Below are 18,460 nucleotides of genomic sequence, written 5' to 3' on the forward strand. Positions count from 1 at the left end.
CGTCTGCTTCTCCCTCTGCCCCTCCCCCCACTCCTGCTGTCTCTCTCTCTCTCTCTCTCAAATAAATAAAATCTTTTAAAAAAGCTATAAACAGAAAGCACTAAACCAAGACTATAGATTTTTTTAATTTGAATTTTTTTTTTTTAGATAGGACATTAAAAGAAATCTAATCTAACAACATTAATCAGTTACCATGGATTTCCTGAGGATTTGCTCTGTGTCGGGCACTGAGCTCAGTGATGCTAGCTTGCTCTCTAGTTTGGGAGATAGGAGGGATGGATGTGAACGGCTTGCTGAGAGTCAACAGTGAGAACTGAAGGTCCTAAGAGACAGGGCAGGAGACCATAGAAGAGGCTGGATTTGTCCTGAGCCCTGAAGGGCAGCGGCTAGCAAGTCGGAATAACAGAGGGGACCGAGGAGAAGGGAGGCACCGGAATGGACAGTGCAGGGTCTGTTTGGGAACTGTCTGGGAACGTGCTCTGCTGGCTTTTCACCGAAAACCTTGGGACCTTTCAGAGGGTTGAGAATTTCCCTCATGTCCTCTAGTCCAAGCAGGTTCATGGTCACTTGGTACGGTGGTCTGAGATGCACTCCTCTAAGGCCAATTAATCACCTAACAGAGTTGTTCATTTGTCGCAAGAGTCAAGATTAAAGATACCGAGGGGGTGAGAAAGAAGAAAGTTGAACAAAGAAAATGGTAAATCGACACATTTGAATTCTCTCTTTGGACATCCCTTGTCACCCGCTTTCCAGCCTGGACATTTGAGTCAGACACAAAAAGGTTTGGGTTTACTTTTTTTTTTTTTTTTTAATTTGACACTTTCTAGATAAGCTTAGCCAGTTATTCAACCTTTCTGAGCCTTAATTTACTCAGTTATACTGCAGAGGAAAGAAAGCTACTTTGCAAAATTGCTGAAGATAAAAAGAGAAAGTGTAGGGAAAATGCTTGGTGTGTGGAGGGCCCCTGCACAATAGGTGGTTCATTAGAAGCCTTATGCCTACAGAGACTTGGCAATGATGTGAATGCATAATTGGAAACTAAGTATCAGATATGTATAAGGGGCAGATGGTGCACAAGCTTCCTGAAAGTAGCAGCTGATACTCAGAGCCGTCTAATCATTATTATTACATTGAAATTTGATCCCTGTGTTGTCAGATCTATTTTTTTAAAGAAGTCAATAATCTAGAATTTTATATGACGTCCTTTGATTTCAAATATGACAAGTGTGACAGAGATTACTAATTGCCCCCATGCTCCACTTTTCCTTTCTTTCTCTCTGTCCTAGAACCCTCAGGTTTTAGTTAGGCACATGCTCTTCCCTTTCTCTCTCCCTCCAGCCGCTAGATAATATATAATCCATCTTCTCTTGCAGCCAAGTGTGGCCATTGATCAAGTTCTGTTCAATAGAGAATGAGAATGAGTGACGTGTGCAAGTTTGTGGTCAGGTTCTTAGAAGCTCCTTGGCTTCCACTTCTTTTTTCCTCTTCCCATTGGTGATGAGCCTGTTTCAGCTACATGGATGGACTCATCACTTTGGGGACAGTTGGGAACAACCACGTAGGAAGTAGAGTTACCTACACCCTTGGATTGCCTATCACTCAGCATCCTTACCGAGAAAGAATTAAATGTCTATCTCAATTAACACACTGTTATTTGGTCTCTAAAAAAACTGCAGGACCATTACCTTAAACAGTACAACGAATTCACAATTTAACAAAATAAAGGAAATATTATCTATATAAAAAATAGTATTTATGGCTGAGTTTGCTGATAGGATGTTAGTTAGTCTTTAAAAGAATTCAACACTGTAAGACCCAATCCATGCTGACCAGAAACTTTCGTCCCACTGGAAATACAAAGCAATTAACCCAGGATACAAAATAAGAGTGTGCAGAGTCCGAGTGCTCCAAGAATTCAGACAGATCAGCTACCAACTACTAAAGACCTCCCACGTCCCTTGCTAGGTCACGGGCAGTGCATTTCCACCGTCAGGAGCCCTGATGTAGCAACCAACAGGGTGATAAAAGTGGGACTGGGGACAGGTGCATTCTATGCCTGTGACAGGTGATTTCTCTGCCCGCCGATCCTGGGAACCCTCCTGGAGACAGGGGGATAAGAAGACATGGGCAGGTGAGTCCCTCTTGTTGAACACCCACGTTTTACATCCGCTGTATCACTGAAACCACCCTACCTCTCTTTTCCAGGCGAGGAAGCTGTGGCTGAGAGATGAGACCAACTTTCTCGTAATTGTCGGGAGAAGAGGGGTTCAAACCCTTGACTGTTGGGTGCAGAGCGTTTCCTTCTCCCTGCTGCCCCGCTGTGGTGTCTTTCTCCTCTCTGTGCTGCAGCGGGTCAGTGGCATTGTGAACGGTAGCAAAGGAGATGAGGAGGAAAAATAAACTCTGAGGTCTCTATTTGGCATCATAGGCATTGCTTGAAATTAGATTCGCAAGCAAGAAATTCAAAAGAGAAGAAAAGGATGAGGTAGAAGGAATGCTTTTTCTAAAAGTTTAATCACAGTGGATAAACCTAAAAGTAACAAATGGTGTTGGGAACATCATTTTTTTGAGGTTCCCATAATGCATTTTGATCTCCAAGAGGAGAGGCTCATTAAACAGGAAGATTATCTGCTTATTTGGGATGACAAATCTGTTCTTATAATCATGGCTGCAAGTACTTGGGACCCTGATCATAAACACATTTTCATAATCCTTGTGAAGATTAATGAACGATAATTACTTTATTCAATGGCAAAACTTTGGTTTGGAGCACGTGTCCTGGTAACAATTTCTGCTATTCATAATCCAGAATGAATCCACATAATGCATTCCTTATAATCCCTGTGCTTTTTGCCCTCTCTTCAAATTCACTGGTAGACTCTCTTCATTTTATGGTATAAAATAATTCAACTATTTCATGACTTGTCAGTTAGTGCTTAAAAAAAAAAAAAAATCACACGCCGGGCTTTAGTTCCCTGGTGAGCTGGGGCCATTACTCAGTATTTGTTGACATTGTGGCCGCGGGAACCTTTCTTTCCTTCAACTTAAATGAACTCCCATTTCAATATTGAAGTCTCAGGAACACCAAAGAGCGCTTCTGACATTACACAGGTGATGCTCTTAATTGCAGTGTAAGGGCCTGGAGACCATCGTGGAGTGGCAAATTAATAAAATCCTTCTAAGTGGAAAGGTCATATTCGGAGGCTAAAGACTTTAAGAAGACCGGGTAAAAACCCGGGAAGGCATCTACATTTGCATGGGCACAAATCTACCTGGACGCAGCCCCGATAATTGGTGAGAAATAAAAACAGGAGTGGTGTGAGCTGTCAGGACAAGGTCAGCGACGGGGGGGGAGGCGCGAGGTGAGCGGGTGTCCGGCAGAAATGTCGGGGAGAGACTACACACGCCACACCTTCCCCTACCTTTCCTCCACGCCCCAAGGTGACTGAGACTGGGGAGCTTCTTTCAGTGATAACGATGCAAATTCCTCTCACCCCGCTTCTCAGCACAGAGGCAGCCTGAGAAAGCACAGAGGCCTTGGAGATGGAACGCGTTTCCTGTTCAACCTCGCAACCCCTTGGAAATTCTCTGTTCTTTTAGCTACAAATTCACATCCCTTCCAGGAGGTAGAACTCACCCGTCCAGATCTTACAGAAGATACACTTCAAGCTGTATATATGTGTAGGTCGAATAAAATTCATTAAAATTCATTCCCCACTAAGTAACCTCTGAATTTCATCTCGTCTCAGATTCTTGGCCCACAGCACCTTCCCACTTTCCTTCTTTTCTCTCTCCTTGGCTTTCCCGCTTTTCTGTGGTGATTGGCCTCAGCATTTTTCCTTCACAGACTCATTGCGGCCAGGTACGAATCTCCCTTCTTTGTTTTTCTCTTTTTCTCTTTCTTGTTACAGGGTCCCTGAAATGCTTCCTTTTTAACAGCCCTTTGCTCATATGATCTGTTCTGTGATCTTAACTTTTCTGACTCCAAAATCTTTCATTTAGGGACATACATTCTGGCAAGGGTAGCTTTTTCAGCTCATGACTAGAGACCATGTTCTCATCTCCCTGAGAAGCCGATCATTCTCTGGCCTCTCAAAATTATTGTACCTTGAAAGGGGTCAGAGCCTGGGTTTTTAGATCAATCTCTGTACATTGCAGTTTCCCCACTTTTTTCCCCTAAAAAAAGACGCCCACCCTTCCCCTCATTAGTGTATGCAGTGTATCCAGCACTTTGTCAATGTCGAGGCAAAATTCAACTCCTTCCCTGATTTCCACAAGAAATTCAAGTAGGTTTACTCAATACCTGTGGGGTCCCTGGGAGAGCTCTTCACAAAGCACAGAGCATTTTTCTGGGGAAATGTTAGTTTTTTCTCTCCTTTTGTCTTCTGTTTTTCTTCCACACCTTAGCCCGGGGTCCTGCTTTTCCAGGGGTGCTTAGCCCCATGCAGAGCTCGGCTACTTTTACTCTGTTCTTCCTAATTTTCTTGGCAGCCACTGTTTCCTTTCTTTATTATGTAAAGTAGCTCCCTCTGCTCCCCTGAAGGAAGTCTAGGGCCCAGCCCGGTACCCTTGCCTGGGAGGCTGATTCTTCTGGATTTGGATGAATGGGTTTATCCAACAGCTTTTCAACAAAGCTAGCTTTCCCCTTGCAGAAGAATTCTCTGACCAGCTGCTATTAACAAAAAGACAAACATTTCTGCATATCATTACTCATAAAATGGAGGCTATTAGCAATTCACGGGGTTGCTGGAGGATAAAGGAAACCGGTGAACGCAGAGGGTTGAGTGCACTGTAGTTTATCATCGTCGCCATCCGTCACTAGATGGAATCCGATTATGCAGTTTTGATCTCCCCTCTCCAGGTCTGTGTGACCACCGCCATTCCAATATGTTAGCAAAGTTGTCTGAGCTTGCTCCTGACTTTGAACTCCCCAAGGGTCCACACTTCACTTTATCCATCCTTGTATCTCCAGCACCTGCTGCAGTATCCAGTGCAGAGTGATACACGATAAATATTTGTCAAACAATTGAATCTCTTGGCTTGGGGGGATTCTGGCACATTCTGAAAGAGCACTATATGTAGAGAAAAAGACAGATTTGGGCAGGGATGAAAACTGAGGTCCAGGGCCATTGCTGAAAACTATTCAGTGCACTGAAAGCACTTTGCAGGGAGGGGAGGGAGGGGCTGTGCTGGCTTATTTGTGGATCCCCAGTGCCCAACACCGTGGTGGGCACAGAGATGCTAAGAGTCCCTACTGATAATAGATTCCTTACATTCATTTTATTTTTTTAATTTTTATTTTTTTAAAGATTTATTTACATATTTGAGAGAGAGAGACCAGGCTCCCAAGTACTTGCAGCCGAGAGAGAGAGAGAGAGAGAGAGAGAGAGAGAGAGAGAGAGAGAACAAGCGGGGGAGGGGCAGAGGAGGCAGAGGGAGAAGCAGGCTCCCTGCTGAGCAAGGAGCCCCATGCAGGACTCGATCCTGGGACCCCGAGATCATGACCTGAACCGAAGGCAGAGGCTTAGCCGACTGAGCCACCCAGGCGCCCCTACGTTCAGCAGCTCGTGATCAATTTTTAAAAAAGATTTTATTCATTTATTTTGAGAGAGAGACGGAGAGAGCAAGGAAAGGAGCAGAAGGCAGAGAGAATCCCAAGCAGAGTCCATGCTGAGTGCGGTACCCCGAGATCATGACCTGAGCCGAAATCAAGAGTCAGCGGCTCAACCGACTGAGCCACCCAGGCGCCCCAGCTTATGTTTAATTTTTTAAACTTAGTTACTTAATGTTTTAATAAGTAACCTTTAATGTTAATGAATGAAGTTTTAACTGTATGAACTATTTATCCTAAGTCACCTACTCAAAGCAAAATAAAAGGGTTAACTATAAGAACCTCCGTGCTTTCACCAAGTCCTATGTGCTTTGTCCCCTCTGGCTCCTCCTTCCATTGTTTGAACAAACAATCGTAGCTTAAGGTGAACGGAAGGAGAAAGGACTCTGCTTGGCTGTCCAGGACCTAACTGTGAGATTCCTTTCCTGTAGGCTCTGCTTTCCCAGACCCAAGAGGAGTGTGTGTACTGGAAAGGCTGGGCTAACACATGGGAGCGTCCCAGGAACATGCTAGTAAAGTGGTGTCCTATCAATCTGATATTCTTATATATATATATATTTTTTTTTTTTTTGGTAAAGATTTTATTTATTTATTTATTTGACAGAGAGAGAGAGAGAGAGAGAGAGAGCGAGAGCAGGAACACAAGCAGGGGGAGTGGGAGAGGGAGAAGCAGGCTTCCTGCCGAGCAGGGAGCCCGATATGGGACTCGATCCCAGGACCCTGGGATCATGACCTGAGCCGAAGGCAGACGCTTAAGGACTGAGCCACTCAGGCGCCCTCAGTCTGATATTCTTAAGCATTTGTTCATCAGAGGCCAACAACCTGTCTCATGGAGAAAGAATGCAGACTGCAGATGGGGAAAAAATGTAGGTGATAGCTCTGAGCAATTCATATCAGCTCCCAAATTGTGCTCCCAACTTGGATAGGAGAAGTGACTGCATTATCCCATCACCCTTCTTAAGAGGCAGCTCGTGAATATGCCATTCAGTTACTGGTATGTGTTCCTGGGTGGGGAAGGGCTCATCCAACCCCAAGTGCTTTTTCAAAACATTTCTTCCAGTCACATAGACAAGCACCCTGAAAAGGGTTTTTGTAAAATACATTTTCCCCCACCTCATTACATTTCCAATGATGTCTTAGCACCCATTACTGACTGACACTCCAGCTGATGTCACCTTAGTATTTCACGTTTAGCTCCATTGTGTCACAAACTAATAAATACAAAATTCACCGCTTTTCCCTATCTTCCTAGTATTTCCATAGGATGGATGTTGAATGTGAAATAAGCTGGCCTTATATCAAATCCTCTAGCTTGGAAGTAGTTGAACTCTCACCCAAGAAAAGTATCTTATAAATGTATGATTCCATGTATTACACAGATTATAAATCTTCATATAATTTGTCATTAGTTTTGATCACTCCAGTTTTTTGGTATATAGTAGTGTTTTATTATTCTAGCAATTGATGTCTGTTAATCGTGAGGTTCTGAAATGTTCCTACAGGTGTTATGTCTCAAACAAGGAGGTTATGGAACAGCATTCTGGAGCATTCCCCACCAAAATTACCCTGGTAAGTATGGTCTGACTGACTGAATAAATACATGAATAGAACACTATCAGGCTGATAAAAGATCTTGCTTTTATTTTGGGTTCTCATACCTTGAGCTGTTGCTCCAATTTATACAGCTGTAAGATGGGAATACTGATTTCTACCATGTTTCTTTTATAATGGGTGAAATCAGTTAATAACTAATCTCATTCTGATATGTAGAAGGCAAAGTTTCCGTGCTGACGAAGACCTTAGAAATCTCTTCCAGACACTCTTACAACCCTGAGGCCAGAAGTTAAAAGACTCCGCTAGGGTTATGGGTCATACTGTGAGGGCTGTTTGTATTTGGCCCCGTACTGGTGAGATGTTATTATTTGCCATTTGCGACATTGTTATCAGGTTTTCTCTGACTAGCACATCTGAGGACTCTACCCATTTGGTGGAATTTACCCTAGTGACGTAGTTTTGGAATATAGGTGAGGTTCAGTGGGGTGGAGTCTGGAGCCGACGACCAAGAAAGAATTCTTGAGGCACCTTTGGTGCAAAATGGTGGTTTATTAAAGCCCGGACACAAGACCCGGGGGCAGAAAGAGCTGCTGCCCCGGGGTTGGGAGGGGTGGCTGATTATATACTTGGGAGTTGGGGAGGTGAGGACAACGGGGGTGTCCAGAAGGACTGTCATACGCTAAAGACTCTCCGGATACTGGAGGCCTGGTTATTGTCAAGCCAAGGTTGTTCTTCCCTCTAATGAGGCACTAACATGAAGACAGTTGGGAGTTTCCTGGAGGAATGTTACATTCCTCCTACCACACGTCCTTGTCAATGGGCTTCAGGTTCAAAAGAAATTCAATTTTATTTACATTTGCTTCTGCCTCAGCCTCCCTCAATTTCATGTAGGGGAGGGTGATGTTAGGGCTTCAGGAAACTGAGTTATGGGTCCCTACAAGTTAGGTTATTGAGAAGAAGGCTTCTTCCTTGTAAATCACTAGGACTTTTGTAAACTGAGGGAGACTCCTGTCCTGCAGGACCGTGATCTCTATCAGTTAACCATTTGCTTTTCCTTTAGGGCGGCCAGGAGTGCCTGCGGAATGTCACATATATCACATGGGGGGGTGGTTCGTGGGGTGTCAGCTTCAGCTTTGTCCTCAGCGAGCCTTCTGCTCCCTCATCACCAAGCCCATGACAATCTCCGTGTGATTAAGCTAGCCACCGAGGGCAAGGGAAGTTAATAAAATTCAATCCTCTTGAAGAAAATTAGCAAACCGATGAACTCACTGGCCCTAGGGGTATTCTGAGATCCAGATGGACACCTGACAGAATCCCATCAAATTGTCATGGAGGCAATTAGTTGCCGTCAGTTAGAGCCATTCAGTTAAAAACTAACAATTAAACCCCAGCCTACAACACTAAAAAGTGATTAGCTCTTCTCTAATAATCCATAAGAAACATCAAGGTGATTATGAGGGAGGAGTAAGAAGGTCTGAAGTACAAGAGGACTGATGTTCAGATTATTTGTTCAGCATCCCCTCACCACGGGATGAGATGGTGGAATTTCTTTGGTAAGATGCATCTGCCATTTTGTTGCTATTGTTGATAAGAATGGGGAATTCTGTATCCTACATCCTTGACTTCTGCCAACGGATTTTCTAAAGTTTTATGTCCTATTCTGGTATAGATACCAGTCAAGAAAGACTTTCCAAGCAAGACTTGAGGGTTTTCTGCCGCACTAGATGACATTGTAGTGGGTGTTGGGTTAAAAATTAATTAGTGGTAATTGAAGGTAATATTATTCAGAATCCTTGGTTGAAAAGGAGAGAAACCCAACTCAGACTCCCTCAAGTGAAAAAATAATTTCTTGGGTTTTTTTCACGGACAAGATCATGGCTCTCCACTTGAGAGAAGACTGCATCCAAGGCCTCAGTCACGTTTTTTTTTTTAAAGATTTTATTTATTTATTTGAGAGAGAGAGAGAATGCTGGCAGGGAGGAGGGACAGAGGGGCGGAGGGAGAGGGAGCAGAACCCCCGCTGAGCAGTGAGCCTGATGTGGGGCGCTGTCCCAGGACCCTGGGTTCGTGACCTGAGCCGAAGGTAGTGGTTTGACTGAGGCACCCAGGCATCCCCTCAGTCATGCTTTTAGGACCCAGTTTCTTCTTTCTTCATCTCCTGGCCAGCTTGCCTTCCTGCCTGTCTTCCTTCTACCCCTTCTTTCTTTCTTTCAAAATAGTTTATTGAGATGAAATTAACATTGCATAAAATTAACTATTTTCAGGTGAACAATTGTAACACCTTCACGGTGTGCAACCATCACCTCCGTCTAGCTCCAAAATGTTGTCATCACTTGGAAGTAAAAGCCCTTACCCACTAAGCAGTTTCTCCCTCTTCACAACTCCCCATCACCACTCCCTGGCAACCACTAATCTGTATTCTACTTCTATGGATTTACCTATTTTGGATATTTCGTATAAAGGGGATCAAATAAGATATGACCTTTGATGTCGGACTTCTTTCACTTAGCATCATGTTTTGGAGATTCATCTATATTGTAGTATATCAGTACTTCATTCTTCTGTTTTATAACTGAATAATATTCCATTGTGTATACAGATCACAATTTGTTTATCTATTTATCCACTGATGGACATTTGGGTCGTTTCCATCTTCTGGCTATTGTGGAGAGTGATGCCATGAACATGTGTGTACATATACTTTGCTTGAATACCCATTTTTAATTCTTTGGGGTACATACCTAGGGATGGAACTGCAAGATTATATGGCGATTCTATGTTTAGTTTTTTGAGAAAGCACCAAACTGTTTTCCTTAGCGACTGAACCATTTTTACATTCCCACCAACAATATGCACAGGTCCAAATTTCTCCACATCCTCACCAATGCTAGTTATCTCTCCCTACTTCTTTTTTTGATGATAGCCATCCCAGTGGGTGGCAAGTGGCACCTTATTGTGGTTTAGATTTGCAATTTTCTTAATGACATGATGTTGAATACCTTTTCATGTGCTTGTTGGCCATTTGTATTTCTTTTCTTTTTTTTTTAAGAAGATTTTATTTATTTATTTGAGAGAGACAATGAGATAGAGAGAGCATGAGAGGGGGGAGAGTCAGAGGGAGAAGCAGACTCCCTGCTGAGCAGGGAGCCCGATGCGGGACTCGATCCTGGGACTCCAGGATCATGACCTGAGCTGAAGGCAGCCGCTTAACCAACTGAGCCACTCAGGCGCCCGGCCATTTGTATTTCTTTGGAGAAATGCCTGCTTGCTTTTGTAGGGGCTGCTGTCTCGTGCAAGCCTGCACCATGGTAGGGTGGCCAATCAACTCAGTTTGCTTGGGACTCAGGGGTTTCCCAGAATGCAGAACGTTTAGATTTTAAACCAAAAAAGCCCCAAACAAACCAGGGTGAGTTGGTCACCAACGTGATGGGATAGATGGCACCTGGAATCTTGAGCTTATATGACTTTACAGTTTGGGCATCGGAACTGTTGGGCAAGAAATAACACGATTTTTCCTCAAATTGCAGGAACACTCGCGGTGATGGTTTGGCAATTCTGATTGGTCTGACTTGGAACACAGATCCATCCCTGAACTCTCTGCGGCCAGGGAGGTGAATTACTTTGACATGTTTAAGCATATGTTCACCTTGAGCTGAAAGATTATCTTCTCAAAAAGTAGGGGTGAAGCAGGATTACTTGGAATTGGGGAGGTGATTTTTCCAGTGTAGGGATGCTTGGCAGCCACCTGTACGTTCATCACAAGCATCTGTAGGCACTCGCTGTCATGCTTGATGCTTGCATGTGGCTTCCATCCAGTGCTCACTATACCCCTGCTGGATAGATATTAATACCCTGCGGTAGATATTAATTAATAATTAATATCGATACTTGGTAGATATTAATATTAGATGTGACAAAATCAAGCCTTAGAAAAGCTAAGTTACCATGCTTAATGTCACATCATAAGTAAGTGCTGGAGACAGAATAGGTTAATCTATTGTTTTTATTGAGATATAATTGACATATGACATTCTATTAGTTTTAGGTGTACAACATAATGATTTGATATATATATCATTATTTGCAATATATATATATATTGCAAAATGATTTCTGTTAATTTTTAGTACGACACATTATAAAAAAGAATTTCCAGGCAGCAAAGAGAATTGAACTTCAAAGGAGTTAAAGAAGCTTCCTTCAGAGAACTTTGTATCCGTCAGGGCCCATTCAGGAAAAAAGAACCACGAGTTATTTTAATAGAGGATTTAATAAAAGGAATTTGTTAAACAGGTATTTAAGTATTTAAAGGCAAAAGGAAATGCTGAGGTAACACCGGAATAGCAGCTTCAGGAAGAAGCTACTACCTCTACAGCTGGGGGAAGAGAAGCATGAGCTTGGGGTTATTAGCATCTAGAATCTAGAAGATTCTAGAGGTGCCGGTATCTCTGAAGAGGTGCTGTGCCGCTGGTTCTGGAAGCATGGGAAACATTTGAAACTGGAACCAACTACTACTGTAGGTACAGAAAGCAAAAACCAAAGCAGATTCTATCCCCTCCGGCAGCTTTCCGGTCTCCCTGTAGCACCCCCTATTGGCAGAACCCGGTAGACAAAATCGCCGTGCGAAGCAGAAATAGCTTGCAGGCTTCTCTGGAATCACAGAGCATGGCAGGGCGGCTTGAGAGCAGAGAGACAAAAGCTTAATTACCGACGCTACCTTTAAAAGTGAGAAGCTCTTATCTTTCAGAGTTCACAGTGAGACTGTTCATATATAAAATTAGAGAGATGGTTGGATGCTTTTTTTTTTCTTTACAATCCCAGAAGCTTTTTATTTTCTGAAATTAAGTTTATTTTTCTAGATTTGAGGAATTAGCATAATGAAAGTCTGCCTTCATTTGTGCAGATGATTACTGGACCTCTCCCTGGTCCAACTCCAGATAACATCGTGCTTGAAACTTTCAGACTCAAATTCATTTCCGTTCTGGAATTTACCCATTGAAGTATTGCTCAGAGCTGATGTGGAAAGATCCAAGGCTTGGGAATTGGAAAGATGTCGAATTCAGTCAATCTGCCCTCAGCCACTTTGCTTGTGGTTTAACCTCCAGGGTGTTAATCAGTCTTAGTTTCCTCATCTTTTAAAGGGGCAGAGATAATACATATCAATATCAAAGGGTTTTCATAAGGTTTCCATGAAATGATATATAAAAACCTGGCATGATGTCTAGAACAGCAAGGATGCTTAATAAAAACAAATTCCATTCCTTGTTCTTTTATTCAACCCTGCTGCTTGAGGTCAGATGTGAGTTTCAGACAGACTACCTCCCTGAATGCAGAATCTCACTTTTGTAGCACCAACGAGAACTGGACAGGCATTGGTGTCCTCCACCTAATTTCCATCAGTCCTCTCTTAAATCTCCCCCAAATAACCCAATGATTTAAGGAGCTGTAGGATCACTGAATATGTAATTAGAGCCAAGACTAGTTCCCTATTTTCTCCTCCCAACTAGATTGCCTCATCCTTCCTCCTATGAGAAAGTCTGGACCCAAAGACTGGTTGCTGTCTTTTCCTTGCTCCCCTAAACTACCCTTAGGATTTCTTAGGCTCCCTCCTCAGCAGGGTGTCTGCTTTTTCCTCTCCCCTTGCCCCCTGCCCCGCTCATGCTCTCTCCCTCTCTTGCTTTCAAATAAAGAAATAAAATCTTAAAAGAAAAGAAAAGAAAACCAGGGGCAAAGACCCATTTTTGAACTAGACAGGCTGGACTTTGGTGAATTGTTGTGCATTCCATGTATGTACTTCCAAGGTTTGGGAGGTGGTATTTCTGAGCTAACAGAAGTATCCTCTCCTCGCGAAGTGAATTAGGGATGATGCTGGCAAAAGTGCCAACTGTCTCTTGGGCCACTTTATGATGAAACTGTAACTGGATAAATAGTCACAGATCTATGGAAGTCTCAGGTGCTCTGGAGGGTACGAAAGATAGTTGCTTTATTTTCGGGAAATAATTGGACTATAATTTGCCTTTACCTCATCAGACAGTGTAAGCTTACTGTACTTTCCCTGCCTTTTACTGATCCAGCGAAGGTTAGATGTATGCTCCCCAGCAGTTTTCCTGAATGCAGTGGTGAGGTGGGGCCTTGCTCCCCAGAGAACCCCCGCAGGGCAAGGTTTAATACCAGCTGCTACTGGCTTTTCCAAAAGGAAAGCACATCATGGAGCCAGATGCTCCTAGTCCTCATAGGTTTCTTTGCATATGGGAGTTAGTACCTGTGAAAACTCAAATTTGAAAACAAAATTATTAAGTCTCATGACAGCAGAAAAGCAGGGCAATGCTCTAGCTGCCTTCTTTTTAAACAATCTGTTTCCTTTTTCTCTTTTCTGTTTGTTTCTTCTCAACTTTTTAACCTCTCTTTGAATCAGACTGCTTCCTGGATTGCAAACTATGTTGCTTTTCAGCCTCGATTGAATTTTTACAGCAAGTCATAAACCCTTGGAATAGGATTTATAATGGAAACACTGAAACAGGCCTAGCTGGCGTGGCCAGAGATGTGTTCTAATAATACTGGAGAGTAATATTCTCTAAATCTAATACCCTACAGATTTTTTCTTGTTGTGATTCATACTGACCCAATTCTCCTTAACTTCTTCCATGCTGAAACCTGTGGCCTGCCATGCCCATGACTGGCAAGGTCAAATGTCCTTTGGGCGTGTCTGGGTCATATGGATATCTGGCAGAACATGACACAGTTCATTCCTATAGGCACAGTTCATTCCTATACCCCAATTCCTACTGTGGTAGGCTGAGTGCTGGAAGGAGACCAGACCCCTGGAGTGAGGCAGGCTTGGGGCGGTGGGGACGGGCCCAGCTGACTATGACTACGAGTCCAGTAGGCAGAACCTTGGAGGAGGGAGAGTCTCCAGTTAAGCAGACAGGCTGCCCTGACAGATGTGCGGAATACAGTGATGGGGAGCCAGGAAGCTTTCCTCGAGATCCGGGCAGGTGGCTCTGTTAAGGGAAGGCAGATGGCAGGTGGCACACTGTCAGTCCCGGACTGTGGTTCCCGGTGAATTGGGGTATAATGAAAAAATGTATATGATTGGGGCGCCCGGGTGGCTTAGTCGGTGAGCCCCCATACTCTTGGTTTCGGCTCAGGTCAGGATCTCAGGGTGGTGGGATTGAGCCCCACTTCTGGCTCTGTGCTGGGGTGGAGTCGGCTTGGGACTCTCTCCCTTCCTCTCCCTCTGCCCCTCCCTCTGCCCGCGCACACCGCTCTCTGTCAAATAAGTAAATACGTCTTTAGAAACAAAGGAATTAAAGAAAAAGCATGATCTTTGCCTCCAGTTCCTGGCACAGAGCTTGGAATTTCCTGAGAGATAGGACTGTCTTTTGTTATTCATAAAGAGCCCCTTTATACCATACCTGAGTTTATGCTAATGAGATGACTCGAGGTGGCCCCTAGGATAGTTTTTGTTTGTTTGTTTGTTTATTTATTTATTTTTAGTAATCTCTGCATCCAATGTGGGGCTTGAACTCATGACCCTGAGATCAAGAGTCACATGCCCTGCTGAGTGAGCCAGCCAGGCGCCCCCTCAGAGAGAGCGTTTCAAAGGAGGGGCCGGCTACACGCTGCGATTAGACTTGGAACGTTCAGCCCGCTCCTTCACCTCTGGGCAAGGGACGAAGGCTGGAGACGAGGTTCAATCAGCAGTGGCCAAGGGCTTAATCATGCCTATGCAAGGAAGCCTCCACAAAAACGCCTGAATGAGGTTTGGGAGCTTCCAAGTTTCTGACCGTGTCTGCAAGCTGGGAGTGTGGTGCACCCAGAGGGCCCGGACATTCTGCCCTCCCCCCGCCTCCCATACCCTGCTGTTTGCTTCTCTGGCGTCCGTCGGTTCCTGAGTTGTATGCCTTATAATAAAACTGCAATCATAAGTATAGAGTTTTCCTGAGTTCTGGGAGTAGTTTTAGTGAGGATGAGCCATGGGAGCTCTAAGTTTATAACCTGCATATAAAATGCAGGTATGCTGGGACCCCACTTATAGTTGGCGTTTTGTGGGACTGAGTCCTTCACCTGCGGGGTCTGTGCTAACTCCGATACTTCGTGTAAGAATTGAATTGTAGGACACCCAAAGAATTAAAGGACTCTTTGGAAAATGATGTTGGGATCAAGTGGAGGAGGGTACTGGCAGGAGCATGGCGGGGCCCAAATCTCAGAAAGAGGAAGACCCAGAATCAAATGGTAGTTCTGTTTATCTGTTAGATGTGGGATGGCAAACAAGTGATTTAACCTCTCAATTTCTGTCTTCCCATCTGTAAAATGGACATAATAGCATTTGTTAATTGGTTGTGTTCTTTTTCATGATTGCTAAATAGTAGGTAATCAAACATCTGTGCAGTGAATGAGTGAAGGACTGTGTAAATAGTAGGTAATCTCCAAGGTGCTCAGACTCAGGGAGCAAATCCAGAGCTCAGCGGTACATCTGGGGTACACGGTCAAAGTAGAGCCAGAGGGAAGGGTATCTTAGTTCTAAGGAGATGTTTAGAGCCACTTACATCCCTTTTTCACCTTCTGCCCAAGATCAGGATTGGGTCTAGACTCTTTGAAGCCTGCGGGTAAAAGCTGGGCCACCAGAGTTACCGGGGGGCAGAAGGCGGTGGGAGCTGGGGTGTGGAGGGTCTGGCTTACAGTGTCACAGAAAAGCAGCCACTGCAGCTCTGTCCCCAAACCGCCTGGGTTCTAATCCCAGCTCTGCTTACCAGCCCTGCGACCTCAGATGAATTAACCTTTCTGATGTTCAGTTTCATCATCTTTATGAAGTGGGGTTAATTAAGAGCAGTTGTGACCTCACCGGTGCTTGTGAAGATGAATGTTGGTCCGAAGAAATCTGAAACCGTTGCCCAAACTGGGGGGGGGGGTCGTGGTGCAGGGACAGCCCCAAGAAAGAGATATCCACTCCACGTTGCTGGGCGGCAGGGTTGACAAGCAACAGGGCGTCCTTCGGCGGCTTGCCTGGGGCGGCAGCGAGTAGGTCTCCACTCCTGCCTCCAGAACCTGAGAAGTGAAAAGGTCTTAACGGGCTGGTCCCGTGTTCGTCGTCAGGGTCTCCTCGGCACACTTCTCTCTGAGGGCGGCGTGCCCTGGAAACGGGCTCGGGCTGAGGGAGTGCGGGGCGGGACTGAGCTTCCAGGCTCAGGGAGGGGTGAGGAGTCGGCCCGGCGGGTCGGCTCTGCACGGCCTCCGGCAGCGGGAGCCGGGCGGTGTGTGCGCCCAGGTCCCGAACACCGGAACCGATGGATACGTGTGCTTCTGTATTGCTCCTGCCTTTTTGTTCTGATGAACGAGCCCGGTCAGTTGTGTGGGCAGCGCTCTGGCGGAAAAAGCAGGGGCGAGGCGGGAATTCCAGGAGCGTCTTCGAAGCTTCCAGAAAACAGAGGAGCCCGGGAAGAGGGAGGAAAAGAAGCAGACGCCTCCCTGAAGCAGCTCTGTTTCATCCCAGAATGAATGGAAGCTTTAAAAGGCAGGGCCTGAGGCACCTCAAAGAGCTTTCCGCCGTTCACCGTTTCCTCTCGGAGCCTGAAAGCACCATTGCTTTCTGCCGTGGCTTCCACGTGCGCTCGTGGGCTCGGTGGCCGCTGGAGGCGGGCCCTGCCCCAGGGGGAGGCGCTGCTCACGGGGCCGGAGCCTTGCTGATTGCTGCTTGGACAGAAAGGGCTGGTGGGAGAGTGGGCCGGGGGCCCCGCCACGCCAGGGCGAGCCCGGGTGAGGCGCCGAGAAGCATCTGCTTTGCTTGCCTTGCCTTTGGAGAGCCTCACCGAGCCGTCCCCCTGGGCGGGAAGGGGAAGCGCCCACGGCTTCAGCTCAGCGATCCCCGCAGACCGATGGCATGGACTTCACTCTTTACGTGCAGTTTGGGGCGTGATGCTTAGCCAAGGACATCGAAGGCGGTCTTTGCAAAGAAATTCCAAAGGATGCAATTTAAGAGGCAGGTGGTCTGGGGCCTTTGCAGAGCTGCTGAAGAAACACGTTAGGGCCTTGCCTTCCCTCACAGAGGGACGGTGATAGGCTTTGGCTAATAATGGGAAGGACACGGAAAGAACTCTCTAGGGTCGTACATAGAAAGACGTGTTGGAGCTGGACGGGCCCTTGGGCAGTGCGGAGCCTGATCCTCCAGGCTTCAGGCAAAGGCCTCGAGGCCCCTAGAGGAGCCACTTGCCCAAGGATGCTAACTGACAGCACAGCTGAGAAAAACCTGCCTGTTGGCACAGCTGTCTTCATACAGGCTTTTAATGACAATTTTGCTTCGTTGTGCTTGAACTAGATCAGGTGGTCTTCCGAGAAGGCAGTGAATAGCCAATTGGTGGAACGAAGCAGGATGCCCAGTGGGAGCTCAGTAGCCTCCTCGGGGAGAGGGAGAAGCTGTGGAAACTCTTTGGAAAGCGGCTCTTGCAGGTACAGATTGGGGTGGGTGACAATTATCTCTGATTTCCATCTTTTCCTATCATGGCCCTTTCTAGGATTCATTGGAAACCACCGCCCCCCTCTTCTTTTCCCCCTGCTGGCCTTTGGCTCTCCTGATTCTCTTTAAAAGCTTTAGGTAAGCAAGAGCAGCTGTTGAAGGCTGCATGTTTTTCTCCTTGTTTAGCCTGAAGGCTATGTGCAGTTCTGGCAGTTAACCTCGTAAATTAGGGCTTTTGAAGAACGTGCTTGTTTTTGGCCAAGTTGGCAAGTCTTGAGATTCAGCATTTTCACAGGATTGCTTCATTCAGCTTAGAACGCGAGAGACTACTGCCCTAGGGAGCATTCTGTGCCTTCTTGTGGTGATTTGTTTTGGCTTCTGTAGGACTTAGACTGCCACATATGGTCGCCCAGGTCGTACACTGCACAAATCTAGGGTCACAGTTTGAAGATGTGAATGGAAAGACTCTGGTCTTGATTGTCCCCGAAATGCTGCACTCTTAGCAGCCTCTGCCGTTCACTAGTAACTGAGCTAACCCGAGTGTCCCTGTGCTATTTTGGTGTTTTAGCTTTAGCTGTGCCCTGCTGTCTTGTGGGCTCATGTAATCTTCTGGCTTCCCGGGAACCCCAACCCAGGGTTTCTCCATTCTGGGTAGCAGTAATGAACTGCATTCTCTCCCACCCCTTTGTTTTATCAAAATGTTCTTTTTCTGGATGGGGCATACCTACCAGGACTATTGGCATTTATCAGGGTGTATTTGGAGACAAAATAACCTGAATGAAAAATTAATGATGGTGTGGAGAATATGAGCATTTTGGGAGTAGAGGGAGTTTTGGAGGAAG

General features: G+C 45.5%; 1 long non-coding RNA gene across 1 annotated transcript; it reads left to right on the forward strand.

The window, feature by feature from the left end:
* The first annotated feature begins 2,219 nt into the window (after positions 1 to 2,219).
* Positions 2,220 to 17,592, forward strand: LOC141374568 (uncharacterized). Its single transcript, XR_012381573.1, has 3 exons — positions 2,220 to 2,352; positions 7,114 to 7,180; positions 17,481 to 17,592. It is a non-coding gene; the product is annotated as an uncharacterized lncRNA (long non-coding RNA).
* The last annotated feature ends 868 nt before the right edge of the window (positions 17,593 to 18,460 follow it).

Source organism: Callorhinus ursinus, unplaced genomic scaffold, assembly GCF_003265705.2.
Source record: "Callorhinus ursinus isolate GAN/ISIS: 27379988/994484 unplaced genomic scaffold, GSC_fseal_2.0 scaffold19, whole genome shotgun sequence".
In the NCBI taxonomy this organism is placed as follows: Eukaryota; Metazoa; Chordata; class Mammalia; order Carnivora; family Otariidae; genus Callorhinus; species Callorhinus ursinus.